Genomic DNA, 15,301 nt, shown 5'->3' with positions numbered 1-15,301 from the left:
CGCGTGGTAGGCGAGTATTCTACCCCTGAAACACCAAAGCTTACATTGTTTTTGTCGTGTGTAGAAGAACTCCACGAGGCTGAGTATAGTGAGCTAAACTTAGTGTGTCCTTAGCCTTATTTTATTACAACTCCAGAGTGCCTAAGCAACATGCCAGACATCACTTTATACAGGCACTGCACGTGTGTGTAGGGGACGATTAAGACTCCAATAATCGCGCCCTTTGGTGGCAAGTATTACATCGTCATATGCAAACCATCACTCCCACCTTCGGTACAAGTTATTTACAAGATGAAGCGATCCAGAGCCTTTCGCCGCCTGGTTGATAGTCTAAGTTCAAACCCTGGCCAGTGTGAGTTCGCCGGACTATTTCTGCGCTGCAACGCGGCTGGTCTGACCAGATTGCCAGGAACGGTAGATTCATCCTTGTGATTGACAATGAATTCGATTGCTGGTTGTGTGTGTGTTGGTGGATCGTCGATGATGATGTCCTCTTCAAGTCATACCTGGTTGTCAGTAAATCGCAAATCGGTCTGATCTAAATGCTTTCTGAACGTTTCGGCATTTAACAGTTTGATTATAAACACCCTATTCCCTTCCTTGGCAAAAACCGAGCCAGCAATCCACTTGTAACCATGACCGTAATTCAGGACAAATGGAGAGTCGTTAACATCGAGGTCACGTGACCAGCCGCGTGTTCCTGGTAAATGTTCTTCCGGTATCGCCGGGTTTCCACGTGATCATTTAGATCAGTCTAGACTAGAGATCCTGTTTTTCAGCGTTTTCTTCATTAAGAATTTTGTATTACAACTCTAGGGTGCCTAAGCATCATGGCAGCCAATCTTGTATACGGGCGCTGCATTTGGCTGCACTAGTGTGCAGGTGACAATTAGGAATCCAACAATCGCGCCCCTTTGAAGGCAAGTATAACATAGTTACATACATAACAATTTTGTTATTTAATCTTCAAGCCAGCAAAATTAATCATTGCATTTTAAATACAAAGTGAAGCACAATAATGCACAGCAAAGTACTTCAGAAGCTGAAAAAGAATTTCTTCAGCAACTGCTCGAAAACGTCACAGGTCCAGCACTAGGCACTGCCACTCAGTTGTTCTCCTGCTCAGTTGACAGCCGCTCCTGTCTGCTCCCACTCTTTAAACAACCGCTCGTCTCTGCTCCCGCTCTGGAACCAGCCACTCCTCTCTGCTCCCGCTCTGTAAACAGCCGCTCCTCTCTGTTCCCGCTCTGTAAACAGCCGCTCCTCTCTGCTCCCGCTCTTTGAACATCCGCTCCTCATGCTCTGCCTCTTCACACCCCCAAGTGTGTAACACATCCAATGAGACACAAAGTCGCAGACACACGGAATCCAATTACTTTACTCAATTGGTTGGTTTGAACGTTGCTCCTGTGAAGTTCTGTGATTTCGGACGATGTACAAAATATGGTGCGAATTCACACATTTTAACTTAAATTATTGATCATTTCTGCAGTGCCTTCCGGCTGTGAAAATGTGATTTTTGGCTAAACCATTGTGACAGCCGTCCGGGAATTGTAACCAGGATCTGTCACATTTCAACGTTGAAAATCCCAAAGCGATAATCAAATCGCTATACCAACGAGCCTCAGATAAAAATAAACAACTCAACTCATTACGTATTGAAATCTCATATTCTGTCGGTAAAGAATAACATTTTACGCCCATCCTGCCTGTGCTGTATCCGTGAGAGAGATAAAAAAATAGTTCCACTCCCCATAATCCTACAAATGTTTTCCTTTTAATTTAAATATTCGTAATTTGAGAAAGGACATGAGATGAATGCAGCATATTTGGAGCAAAAGATGAATTTGGACATTAAGCTTACGGTGATTAACAAAACAAACGGAAGCATCAAATATTCAAGGCAATAACAACGAGGATTACATTTGCATCCGAGCATGTAGTGCACAATGCATTAGCAGACCTTTGCATGAACCATTCGGCCACTTCGTTTTACTGCTAGAGTGTAATCAGTCATTTAGCTTTATGTTTTTTGCATCCAAACTGCAATCCACAGCGACAAACGGAACTCAACGCTTGTCCTGCCCATGCATCAAGTTGCAACAAAGTTGAAAGTGTGCAACTGGCGTCTGTCAGTTACAAGCCTTCCGTTGCTTCAGTTGAGGGAGCGCCAGAAATGTTACATTGTGAAACAGATTCAAAGCAGAGAAAAAGAAACGAGTGACCGGTCTAATTAAACGCCCATGACAGAACTTTTTTGGTATCAAAGTCAGGCGTCTTTTCGATTAACCCACGCAGCCACGACTGCACCACTACAGCTATTGGGGGGAGTTTTTAAACAACGGGCTATTGTATCTGTAAGACAGAAAAAGCTGAGACAACAGGTCCGTTTGAATGAGTAAACATGTTTCTCATAGCAACAAAAGAATACTTGTTAAAAAAGTAAAGATTGATGTTTTGCTGTGTTTTATCAGTGGGTGCCGCAGAGGACAAAAGACAAAAAGAAAACTGTGCCATAACTCGGATTCGAACCGAGGTTGCTGCGGCCACAACGCAGAGTACTAACCACTATACGATCACGGCATGCCACATCAGCTCCTGCAACATTACTCTGACAGAAACAAAGTCACACACAGCACTATTTGGATTTTATTGATGAGGCAAAAAATTGTCCCCCCCAGAAATTATGGCAGCAGTGGAATTCGACCTACACCTTGCAGCGACTGGAGTGTTCGTCCTGAATGGCAACTGGTGCGGTGGTAGGTAACCTTAAAATCCCTTTCACGCGGGGAGAAATTCGCCTGTCATGCGTTGTGAAAAACAATTAGGCCCTGCTGATGGTTCAACCCAAGATTGGCTGTTTATTAGACACGTGCTTTGACCAGCTAAGCAACGAAGCCGAATCGCTACTTTACTGACTTGCCTCCACTGACTGATATCAGTCAGCAACCTGTCACTGAATTTTGGATTCGGAGGCTGTTTTGGATCTAACCATCACCCTTGTCGATTCCGCCATCTGACCCGATTCTGCCGCTATCTCTCGCTGCGCTTATCTCAATTACAATCTGTGGCTTGATGCTGAAGTAATTCCAATTTTTCTTTCGAAAATGAGCATAACAACATAAGCAATTGGCGCAGGAGTAGTCCACTTGACAACTGCAGCCAGCTCCAATCCTTCAATAAGATCATGGCGGATCTGCTCATGACCCAGTTACACATCCTTGCCCACTCTCTATAACCCATTAAATCAATAACACTCAAAAATCTGTCTATCTTCCCATTAAATAAATTCAATGAACCAGCCTCCGTAGCACTCTGGGGCAGCGAATTCTTCAGATCCACAACCCACTGAAATAAGACATTTCTCCTCATTTCAGTTGTAAATGGGCGGCCTCTGATTATAAGATTATCCACCGAGATCTAGTCATTTTTCTGTCAATCATTGTTGGCTTTTAAACGCTTCCAAATCTTCAGCCTCCCACTAGTTTTGGCCACATTGTATGTCCTTGTTTTTAATTGGATTCCGTCCTTTATTTCTTTCGTTATCCACGGAAGGCTATCTTTTCTCTTTCGCCGTTTCCTCCTCAGTGGAATATATTTTTCTGGAGATTCGTGAAATATCACCTTTTATGTACGCCGCTGTTCGCCAACCGTTCATCAAGCTAATGATTGGACATGAGGTTTGGTTTTATAAAGTTAAAATAGAATTAACAAGTGTATAATGCATCTAGGGCACGACTCGAATCTGCAAACTTCCGATAACATTCTGATTTACATAAGAATCACACACCTTATTATTTAAGTCACATCGTATCTCCATTTAACATTCATGTAATGATAGATTGAAACCCTGATAATATTTATTTCACTTCCATTATTTACACCCCAACAGCCGATGTGAACCATTCACTTATTGAAATATGAGTAGTCCGGGAGACCAAACACAATGCAAGTATTTCCTCTCGTCCTCCTTTCCAGCTTTTCTGCTGCCCTCAGGTAACTTCGTTGCCTCTTGTCCTCCATAGAAAAGCTCACAATTCAATTAAATTAAACTATAGCTGAGGCTCTTAATCGATGCCGCTGACTGCATTTCACCAACTCCCTCCCACTTCGGTGCCAAACTTTTGCTCCCGTGCTGTCTCCTTGAGGAGTGTCCCCCATCCGCAATGTCGCCCGTCACTGCCGTTACCTTCACCAATCTGCTGCTGAAATCCTCACCATGCCTTCGTTATCATACTTGTCTACTCCAACGCTCTCCTTATGGCCTCCCACGATCTACCCTACGTAAACTTGAGGTCATTCCAAAACTCAGTGGCTGTATCCAAATTCGCATCAATCCCATTCACCCATCACCCTGATGCTCACTCACCGATATTGGCTCTCGCTGAAGCAATGCTTGGATTTCAAAATTAGCATTGTTGTTTTCACATCCCCGTTATGAACCCGCCCCTCCCAATGCCATTAATATCCTCCATCCCCATAACCACTGGAGATAGAGGCACTCTTCAAATTCAGCCATCTTGAATATCCCTGATTTTAATCGGTAAACAATCGCTGGACATTCCTTCAGCTGCCTTAGCCCTAATCTCTGGAATTCCTTGTCAAACCTCTCCATCTCTCTCCACTACTTTAGGACGCTTTGATACCTAGCTCTGTGACCAAGCTTTTGCTCATCTACTCTAATTTCTCCTTATGTGGTTTGTTATCAAATTTTCGTTTTGTATGATAAGAACATGAAACCATAAAAAAATAAGAGAAGAAGTAAGCCACTTGGCAGCTCGAGCTCACTCTGTCATTGTATTTGATCACGGCTCATCTAATCATGGACTAAGCTCTACTTCCCATCCCGCACACCATAACCCTTTGCTCTCTTATTGTTCAAAAATATGTCCATCCCCGCCTTAAATATATTTGATGACCCAACCTTCAAAGTTCTCTCGGTCAGAGAATTCCATAGATTTACAACCCTCTGAGTGAAAAAAATTATAATCTCAGTTTTAAATGGGCGGCTCTTTATTCTGAGACTATGTCACCTCGTTTTAATTTCCCCTATAAGTGGAAATATCATCTGTGCATCAACCTTTTCGAGCCCCCTCATTATCTCACACGTTTCGATATCATCACCTCTTATTCTCCTGAACTGCAATGAGTACAGGCCCACACCTACCCAATCTATCTGCATAGGTCAACTATCTCATCTCCGAAATCATTCTAGTGAGCCTTCTCTGAACAGACTCCAATGCAACTATATCCCTCATAACTATAGATACAAAAACTGCATGCAGTACTCCAGGTGTAGCCTCACTAATAACCTGTAAATTTGTAGCTGGACTTCTCTGCATTTATACTCTATCCCCCTTAATTAAAGGCCAACATTCTATTTTTACTCCTGATTAATTGCAGTACCTGCATACAAATATTTTTTGCTTCATGCACAAGGCTCCCAAGTCTTTCTGTACTGCAGCACTTCGCAATTTTTCTCAATTAAAAATTTTATTTGGTTTCCTATTTTTACTGCCAAACTGGATAACCTCACAATACCGCACATGATTCTCCATCTGCCAAATGTTTGCCCACTCATTAGCCTGTCTATCTCCCTTTGCAGATGTTTTATGTCCTCCTCACAATGTGCTTTCCCATCCATCTTTGTATATTCAACACATTTGGCTGAATTGCACTCGGTCCTTTCATCCAAGACATTAATACAAATTGTAAATAGTTGAGGACCCAGAAGCCAGATCCTGCGGCACCCCACTAGTGAGCTTTGCCGCTTGTACAATGCCCCATTTATTCCGACTCTCTGCTTTTTGTTATTTAGCCAATGTTAATACATTACCCCCAACCACATGAGCTTCTATCTTTTGCAGTAACCTAATATGTGGCAATTTATCGAATGCCTTCTAGAAGTCGAATTACACCACATGCACTGCTTCCCCCTTATCCACCTGCTCGTTACATCCTCAAAGCACTCCAGCAAATTTGTCAGGCATGATTTCCCTTTCAGAAAACAATGCCGATTCTGCTTTATTGCATCACGCTATTCCACATATCCCACAATGTGGGAACAGCCGGATCAAGTGGAGACAGGGATTCATCAGTTCCGTGGGGCACGAAAAAGATTGAAACGATGGTTTTACTTGGCTCTGCGGAGTTGGGGAACTAAGCGGTTGGCGGCCGTGTGGGAAGATCCGCAGAGGAGGGTAAGATCAGTGAAATCTTGGAATCGATGGGCTGATGTACGCTTATGGTCTTGGGTGAGCTAGGATGAGGTTTGTGACTAAGGGCAACTATTTATGACGAAACACCGTGATAGTTTTTATTTCTATATCTTTCAAAAAGACATAAGAATTCGAAGCAGTATTCAGCCATTCGGCTCCTCGAGCTGCTGCCCCATTCACTGAGGTCATGGCTGATTTTCTACCTCAACCCTACTTTCCTGCTTTGTCCCATATCCCTTGATGCCCTTAATATCCCCAAATCTATCGATCGCTGTCACGAATATATGCTAAGACTGAGCCTCAACAGCCCTCTGGGGTATCTAATTCAAAAAGATTCACCACCCTCTGAGTGAAAATGTTTCTCCTCTTTTCAGTCCTAAATAGCTGATCTTTTATTCTGAGACAGTGTCCCCTGGTTCTAGACTCCCAAGACAAAATAAACCTTCTCTCTGCATTTATGCTGTCAAGCAGTGTCAGAATGTTATCTATTTAAATGAGTTGCCTTCTCATTCTTCTAACGCTGAGCGAATATGTTCCTAGTCTACTCAATCTCTCCTCATCGAACAATCCTAACATCCCAGAAATCAGTCTGGTGAACTTTCCTTTCCCCCTCTCTATGGTTCCTGAGCTTAGCAGACCAAAACTGTACACATTCATTGCACTCCAAACAAATTAACGGCTGTGAACCTTTCACTGATTGAGAAACGAGAATTCCAAAGTTAATCTACATTCGGTGCGCTTCCTCCTCGACAGCTTCTCTGCTGCCGTCAGGAAGTTTCTTGGCTTCTTGACTTCCATCCAAATCCTCCTCAATCCCATAACTTAAACCACAGTCCATTAAACTAAACCGCTGACTGCATGCAACCAAATCCTTCCTCACTGGCAGCCAACCTTTTACCTCTGAGCTATGGATTATCCCACGTGCGTCACATCAGCCATCTCAACAATTGCCTCTGCGCAGCTACAGTTTAATTCCTTATCCATGCATTTGTTGCCTCTGGACTGGACTATTCCAATGTACTCCTGGCTGGCCACCCACGTTCTACGCTTTGTAAACTTGTGCTCATCCAAAAAATAGACTGCCTGTCTCCTAACTGGCACCAAGCCCGTTCACCCATCGCCCTTTGCTCGCTGACCTACATTGGCTCTCGGTTAAGTAAATCATAGGATTATAAAATCTCATCCTTGCTTCCCAATCGCTCCATGACCTCGCCCCTCCCTATTTGTCATCTCCTCCAGCTCCATAACCCCGTGACATATCTTCACTATTCTAATCCTGTCTCGTTGGGCATCCCTGATTATAATCACGCAACTGTTCGCTGCCATAGCTTCAGCTGCCTGGGCTCTTCGCTGTGGAATTCCCTTACGAGATCTCTGAACCTCTCTAACTCTTTCTCGTCATAGAATAATAGAAATAATACGACACCGAGGGAAGCCATTTGTGCCATTGTGTCTCTGCTCGCTAACAAATAGCTAACCGGCCAAATCAAACACCCAACACGAGGTCCATAGCCCTGTAGGATACGGTTCTTTAAGTGCACATCAAATAACCTTATAAATAGTGGTGAGGGTTTCTGCGTCTACCATCCTTTCAGCAAGTGAGTTCCAGACACCCATCATCATCTGGATAAATGTATTCCCCACATGTCCTCTCTAATCATGATACCAACTACTTTGCTTCGATGCGCCTGGTTTTTGACCCCTCTGATAAGGCAAATGTGCTTTATAATATCCTTGCTACCCATTCTATCTAGGGCCCTCATATTTCATGCACTTCTATTTAATTTTCCATCAGACCCCCCAGTTCCAAACAAAGTAAAACTCAGTTCATCCAATCTTTCCTCATAGCTTCAATTTTGCAGTCGATGCAACATCCTCGTAATATCCTCTGTACCCTCTCGAGTGCTATCAAATATTTCCTGCAATGTAGTGACCAGAACTGGAGCAGTACACTTGCTGTGCCCTAACTGTTGTTTTGCAGTTGTACCGTAACTTTAATGCACTTACATTCTGTCCCTTAACTAATAAAGTAAAAGATGCCGTATGCCATTTTTACTTCTTAATCGACCTGTTCTCTAACTTTAAGGATCTGAGGGCATACATTCGAAGGTCCCTCTGTTCCTCCACACCTCTCAGTATGCTGCTATTTTGTGTATTTTGTTGTACCTCCCCAATTGCATTAGCTCACACTTCTCTGGATTGATTGCCACTTTCCTCTTTTCGACCTCACTGACTGGTCAATCGATATCATCCTGCATTCTAAACTTCACATTTCACTGTCGAACACACAGACAATTTTTGTTTCATTTGTAAACTTCTTTACCTTCCTCCATACATTTATTTCTAAATCATGAATATAAACTCAGAAAACAAGGGACTGAGCACTGAACCCTACGAACCCCATTGTAAACATTATTTTGTTCGTAAAAACATACATCAACCATTTTCTTCCTGCACTGAGACAATTTTCGATCCAATTTGCAAAACTCCCTTAAATACCATGGGCTGTTACTTTTTTGATCAGCCTGCGATGTGTGACTTTGTCAAAAGTCTTGTTAAAATCCATGTGGATTACGTCAAATGCACTGCCCATATCGCACCTCTGAGCTACCTCCTCAAAAAATTCAAACAAGTAAGTCAGACATGACCTTCCCTTAACAAATCGTTGTTGACTGTTTTTTTGAATCAATGCCTTTCACAATGAAGGTTTACACTGTCCCTCTGCGTTGATTCCAATAATGTTCCCATTACCAGGTTTAAACTAACTGTCTGTAATTATTCGGTGCGTCACTTTCTCCATTTTTCAATAAAGGTACAACGTTAGCAGTTATGCAATGTTTTGTTACCTCTCCTGCAGCGAGGGAGATTTCTCATAATGATGGTCAGAGCCTCCGCAATTTCCACATCTACTTGTTTTAATAGCCTAGGATATATTGCATTGCGTCCTGGAGATGTATTTACATTAGTAGATGCCAAACCCCTTTACCATTGCTCCCTTACTATGTTTATCCAATCCAATATTACATTCTCTTTTTCCTTAACTTTAACGATGGCATCGTCGCCCTCCTTTATTAAACTGCTGCAAAGCTTTCATTTAGTACCTTACTTACATACTCCACATCCACACATGGGTTACAATTTTGGTCGCCCTATTCTGCCCTTCGTTATCCTCTTGTTCGTTGTGCAATTGTGAAATATCTTTCGATTTTCTTTGATTCAACGTGCCAGTATTTTCATGCTTTCTCATTTCGTTCCAAGTTTCCTTTTTAATTCCACCCCCAGGCTTCCTGCAGTACTGGGCTCTAGATTGTTGATAAAAAGCTTCCTGTGTTTGCCTTATCTTTCCCTGTATGCACGCTGTCATCCAGGCGGCTCCAGATTTGGCTCATTTGCCGTTTTTCTTTCTATGAACATGTTGACACTGAACTTGTATCTCCTTCTTGAATGCCTCCCACTGCTCTGACACTGATTTACCTTCAATGAGCTGTTTCATGTCCACTTTTTCTATTCATCGAATCATGGAATCACGAAAATATACAGCTCAGAAGGAGGCCATTTCTGCCCGTCGCGTTTGCACCGTCCAATAAAGAGCTATCAAGCCTAATCCCTCTTTCTCCCTCTTGATCCACAGCCCTGTAGGTTACGGCACTTCAGATACACATCCGAATACTTTCGAAATGTGGTAACTGTTTTTTCACCTACCACCCTTTCACGCATTGCGATCCAGGACAATCCCCCGCTCACGCCCCCTCCCCCAATCCGCAAACCATAATCTGGGTGAAGAAATTTCCTCTCACTCCCCACTAAACCACCTACCAATTACTTTTAAGCTATGCCTTCTCGTTGTTGACCTCCTCTGCTGAGGGAAAAAGGTCCTTCCTATCCACTTTATCGAGGCAGCTACAAATTAAACACTTTAACAAATTCTCCCCTCAGCCTCCTATGTTCTCGAGAAAATAAAACCAGCCTGTTTAATCTTTCCCCATAGCTAAAATTCCCAATTCCTAGCCACATCCTGGTAAATCTCCTATGTACCCTGTCTCGTGCAATCACGTGTTTCCTGTAATATGGTGACCAGAACTTCACGCAATACTCCAGCTGTAGCCTAACTGTTTTATACAGTTCAAGCATAACCTACCTGCTCTTATATTCTATGTCTCGTCAATTAAGGAAAGTATTCAGGATGCCTTCTTCACGCACTTTTCTGCCTGTGCTGCTTTATTCATGGGTATGTGGACATGCATTAAACATTCCCTTTGTTAGTGTACAGTTCTCAGTGGCCTACTATTTAATGTGTATTCCTTTGCATTGTTAGCCATCCCCAAATACATTACCAAATACTTCTCCGCAGTGAATTCCATTCACCACGATTCTGCCCACGTGACCACTTCATTGAAACCGAGCTGCATTCAAGAACGTTCTTCTTCATTATCATCCACACAGTCAATGGTTGTGTCATCTGGAAATGTTTTAATCATATCCCCTGCATTCACATCTAATTCATTGATGCATACTTTAAAAAGCAAGGAGCCATGAGGAGCCCCACTCGAACAGCCTTCCAGTTGCGAAAACATCTATTACCCTTTGCTTGCTGTCTCCAGGAACATTTTGGATCCAACTTGCCACGTTGCATTGGATTTCATGGAAATTTACTTTCCTGGGCAGTCTGCCATACGTAACCTTGTCGATAGCCTGGTTAAGATCCAGATACACAACATCAAATGCGCTACACTTGTGGACAATCCTTGTCAGAAAATTTAATCAATTTAGTCATACAGGACCTCCCCTGAAAACATCTATGTTGACTGTCCTTGACCAAACCTAGACTTTCTCAAAAATATTTATACTTTTCCTCAGAATTTTTTCCAATAAACTTTTCACAACCGAGGTTTGGCTGATTGGTCTGTAATTGATCATCGGTCCCTTTCACCTTTTTAAACAAAGATACGACATTAGCAGTCCTCCAGTCCTCTAGCTCCATAACTGTAGCCAGAGAGTATTATTATGGTCAGACCCTATGCTATTTCCTCTTTTGCTTCTCTTAAAAGCCTAGGTACATTTCACGTGGCCCTGTGGATTTTTCCACTTTCAAAGCTGTTAAACTGCATTAGACTTCCTCTCTTACTATGTTTATTTCATTTAATATTTTACATTCCTCCCCCCGCCCCCGATTGAAACATCTGCATCGCCGCTTTCTTTTATGAAAACAAATGCAAAGTATTCATTAAGAACCATAAACCAATATTCCACCTCCGCACATAGATTACTTTACGATCTCTAATGAGTCCTACTCTTTATTTAGATATCGTCTTGCTCTTAATGTATTTAAAAAACTTTGCGTTTTCGTTGATTTTACTTGCCCAAATATTTTCATGCACTCACTTTTCTTTCCTAATTTTATTTTTAATTTCACGTTTGCACTTCCTATAATCTTCGAGTGTTTCTGACGCATTGATGCATCGCTATGGCATTAGCCACCATATTTTCTTTTATTCTACCCTGTAAGCCCCTTGGTATCCAGGGGGCTCTGCATTTGCTAGACACACCCTCTTTTTTTGAGGGAACGTACTTGCTCGGAACCCTGAGAATCTGCTCATTGAATGCCTCCCAATACTCTGACACAATTTTGGCTTCAAATATCTGTTTTCAGTCAACGTTGCCTGAATCCTATCTCTGCTTAACTGAATTGGCTTTTCCGCAATTGAGATTATTTATTCCTGTCTAATCTTGCATTTTTCCACAACTACACTAAATGTAACTGAATTACGATCTCTATTACCAAAATGCTCTCCGACTGATAACCCTTCCACCCGCTCAGCTTCATTAACTAACACTAAGTCAGAAACGCCCCTCCCTTCTTTGGCTTGCCATATACTGGCTCATAAAGATCTCCTGAATGCATTTTAGAAATGTTGCCAAAATATGTAATCCGCAATAATTCTATCCCAGTTAAGATTCGTGTAGTTGCAACCGACTTCTATTCCTCCTCTATCACTTTGCCAACAATTTTGTTCTTCTCTCTTATTCTGACTGGTCGCGGTCGAAAAAACACGCCCAGCAGTGTGGTCGCCGCGGTTATGTTGTTCCATTGATCCCATATATCTAGAATTGATGATCCATCAAGCATAGTATCGCTCCTCAGCTGCAATTTTTTCTTTAATCAACACTGCGACGTATCCCCTCCCCTCGTTTTTATCCCACTCTCATTCCCGCCTAAAAATGATTTCAGCAGAAATGTTCACCGACCATACCTGCCCGTATTTCAGCCATGTCTCCGCAATAGATATAAAATCATACTCATCACTGGCACGTGGCGTTGGGAGTATTCCGGAAATTACTACTTTTGAGGTCCTTCTTTGTAATCTCTCTCCTAGCTCCATACAATATAGCTGCAGTGACTGATCCATCTTTATTCCTATATCATTGGAACAATAATGGACCACATCCTTTGGTATTTCACTCACTCCCCACAACATCCCCTGCAGCCGCTCAGTTCAAACCTTGATCCTGCACCATGGAGGCAACGTACCTGACTGGAATGTGATCTGCCGCCAGTCTGCTCCACTAACAATGAAATATTTTACCATTATTGCTCTTCCACTCTTCTCCCTCAACCCCCGCCCCCCTGTGCAGCTGTGCCAGCAGTGGCACCGTGGAATTAATTCTCACTGCATTCCTGGATGAGCCGTCGCCCCACCAGTACTGAGACTAGAATGCAGTTAGCGGAGCAGGATGCAGTCAGGGGACTTCTACAATACCTGGCTACTCCTCCCTTTCTGTCTGACGACACTACATCCATTCCCTGCCTGCACTCTCTTAAGCTGCCGGGTGATCATCTCAGGAAGTGTGTTATACATGAAATTCTCGGTCTTGCGGAGTCACAAAAGTGATTCTCCCATTGATGCCCCTTCCACCTGCCTAGCTGAGTTGCATAAAACGAAGTAAAGAACCGCCCTCGCTCAAATTGGTCTTGCTAAATGCAGGCTGAAAAAAAGTTATCCTGAATGCGACTTACGAATTCTATGCTGTCTATATCTTTTACAGTGATTGTATCCCATTTAATATTACAGTATGTGAAATCACCCAATATTACTGCAATATGTTCATGCATCTATCAGACATTTGCCAACACATTGCCTTTTTGGGGGCCTACTGTACACTCCCAGCAATGTAGTTGTTCCTATTTGTGATTCAGTCTCATTTGAAGATCATTTTAACTTATCACACCTTCTGATAGCTGAAATATTTTGAGTAATCAACATTGCCACCCCCTCGTTCTTAATCCTGTCTCTATCTTGTTTGAAATACCTTTAATCAGGAATGTTGAGTTGCAAATCCTGCCCCTCTTTATGCCGTGTTTCAGTAATTGCTAAGATATCATGCTCAACATAACAATCTGTACCGTCAGCTCCGCTGCTATATTCACCATACTCCTTGCATTTAGGAATATGTCCGATCGCACAGCCAAACTCATTTATTGTCTATTGTCCAATCTTTATTTGCTCTGTCTTCTGAACTGCCATACTAATCTTCGACCTTCCAGCTCTAGCTATGCTTTCCTCTTTTCTGATTCTATGCTCATCTTCTAAAGAATAAGTGACTGAAGGTTGTTTCCATGGCGTTCCGCAGGTCTCAGTAGCAGGTACCTTGCATTTAGTGGTATATATCAATGCTTTAGGCATGAATGTAGATGATATGATAAAGACGTTTTTAGATTGTACTTAAATCGGCTGTGTGGTTGATGATGAAGAGGAAAGCCAGACACTGTTGGGCAGAACAATGGAAACATGTATTCAATCATGAGAAGTTTGAAGTAATATACTTTGGGGGGGCTATCAAGGCAAGGGAATTCACCTTCAATGATAGGACACTGAGATGTATAAGGAAACTGAGGGTCCTTGGAGTGAAGTTTCACAGATCCATGAAGGTGGAACGATAGTTGGTTAAGAAGGCATGCGGAATACATATTTATTAGGTGAGGCGTCGTCTATAAGAGCAGGGAGGTTATGCTTCAACGCCATAAAACAACATTTGGGCCACAGCCAGAGTACTGCTTGCAGTTTTGTTCGTCACATTACAGGAAAGATGTGATTGTACGAGAGATGACACTGCACAGATTGATGAGTAGGTGTGCATCCTACTGCTGAAGCAACATTGTTCGGATATATATTTAATTTAACATTCCAACCTCTGCAACTTATATGTAATAATTTTATTTCATATTTGATAGGGGGACACTTCACCAACATAACATGCAATGTGCAGCAGATGCTGTGTGAATTTTTCTATAAATACTGGAAACACTCAGCAGGTCAGGGATCATCGTTGGCGAGAGAAATACTGGGTTAACCTCTCAGGCCCATGAGTTCTCGGCAGATCGAACGTTTTGCAGCATTACTTCAAAGTATTGTGTGAGTATCCTGACAAACAATAAGCAGCTTAAAAACAACACGAATAATATACTATCAAACCCATAAAAAATGCTATCACCCATATGGTGGCCGTGCCCGCGAACATGGCGTTAGCAGCATCACGCTGTAACCAAGTGTGGCAAACGTCAGTACTGTAAGCAGCTAAATTCAACATACGTTTGTGTCCTAGGCTGATATTTCCGCGACGACTTCAATTCCTGGAACTATCCTTCAAGTACCTGCACGAATCTCTCCGCATCTATCCTTATTAATTATTAATCATTCACTATCCTATCGGCAACTGTGGCAGGCGGAGTCCATTATCCCCTCAAATCAGTTGCAAGGGACATGAGGAAGAACAGTAGAACTCCATTCTGTTGCGCGAACCTGCAGCAGAGATGACGAGAAGGCAATGCCAAACCCACGAACATGTTGCACAGAAATAGGATGAGGCCATTCAACACCTCGAGCATATTACATAGGACCAGGGGGTTGCCATTCCAACACTCAACATGATGAACATGGTAATAAATTTATGTTTTGGTTAACTGACACCAGAATGCGCCACTGTCGGATGTCATTTAGGCAATACAGGAAGTTGGATCTTGTTCTTAACCGAAGTGGGAATCAAATAAATCCGGTGCACACCCGAGGCAGTTTACAATAAAGGAC

The 15,301-nt window shown here is 42.6% G+C and overlaps 1 non-coding gene across 1 annotated transcript; it reads right to left on the bottom strand.

The window, feature by feature from the left end:
• Positions 1-2,511: 2,511 nt before the first annotated feature.
• Positions 2,512-2,583, bottom strand: trnah-gug (transfer RNA histidin (anticodon GUG)). Its single transcript has one exon. It is a non-coding gene; the product is annotated as a tRNA-His (tRNA).
• Positions 2,584-15,301: the final 12,718 nt, after the last annotated feature.

This window comes from Pristiophorus japonicus, unplaced genomic scaffold (assembly GCF_044704955.1).
Source record: "Pristiophorus japonicus isolate sPriJap1 unplaced genomic scaffold, sPriJap1.hap1 HAP1_SCAFFOLD_33, whole genome shotgun sequence".
NCBI classification, from domain to species: domain Eukaryota; kingdom Metazoa; phylum Chordata; class Chondrichthyes; family Pristiophoridae; genus Pristiophorus; species Pristiophorus japonicus.
The sequence above is the reverse complement of the archived record's forward strand: the minus strand, read 5'-3'. Positions and strand labels throughout refer to the sequence as shown.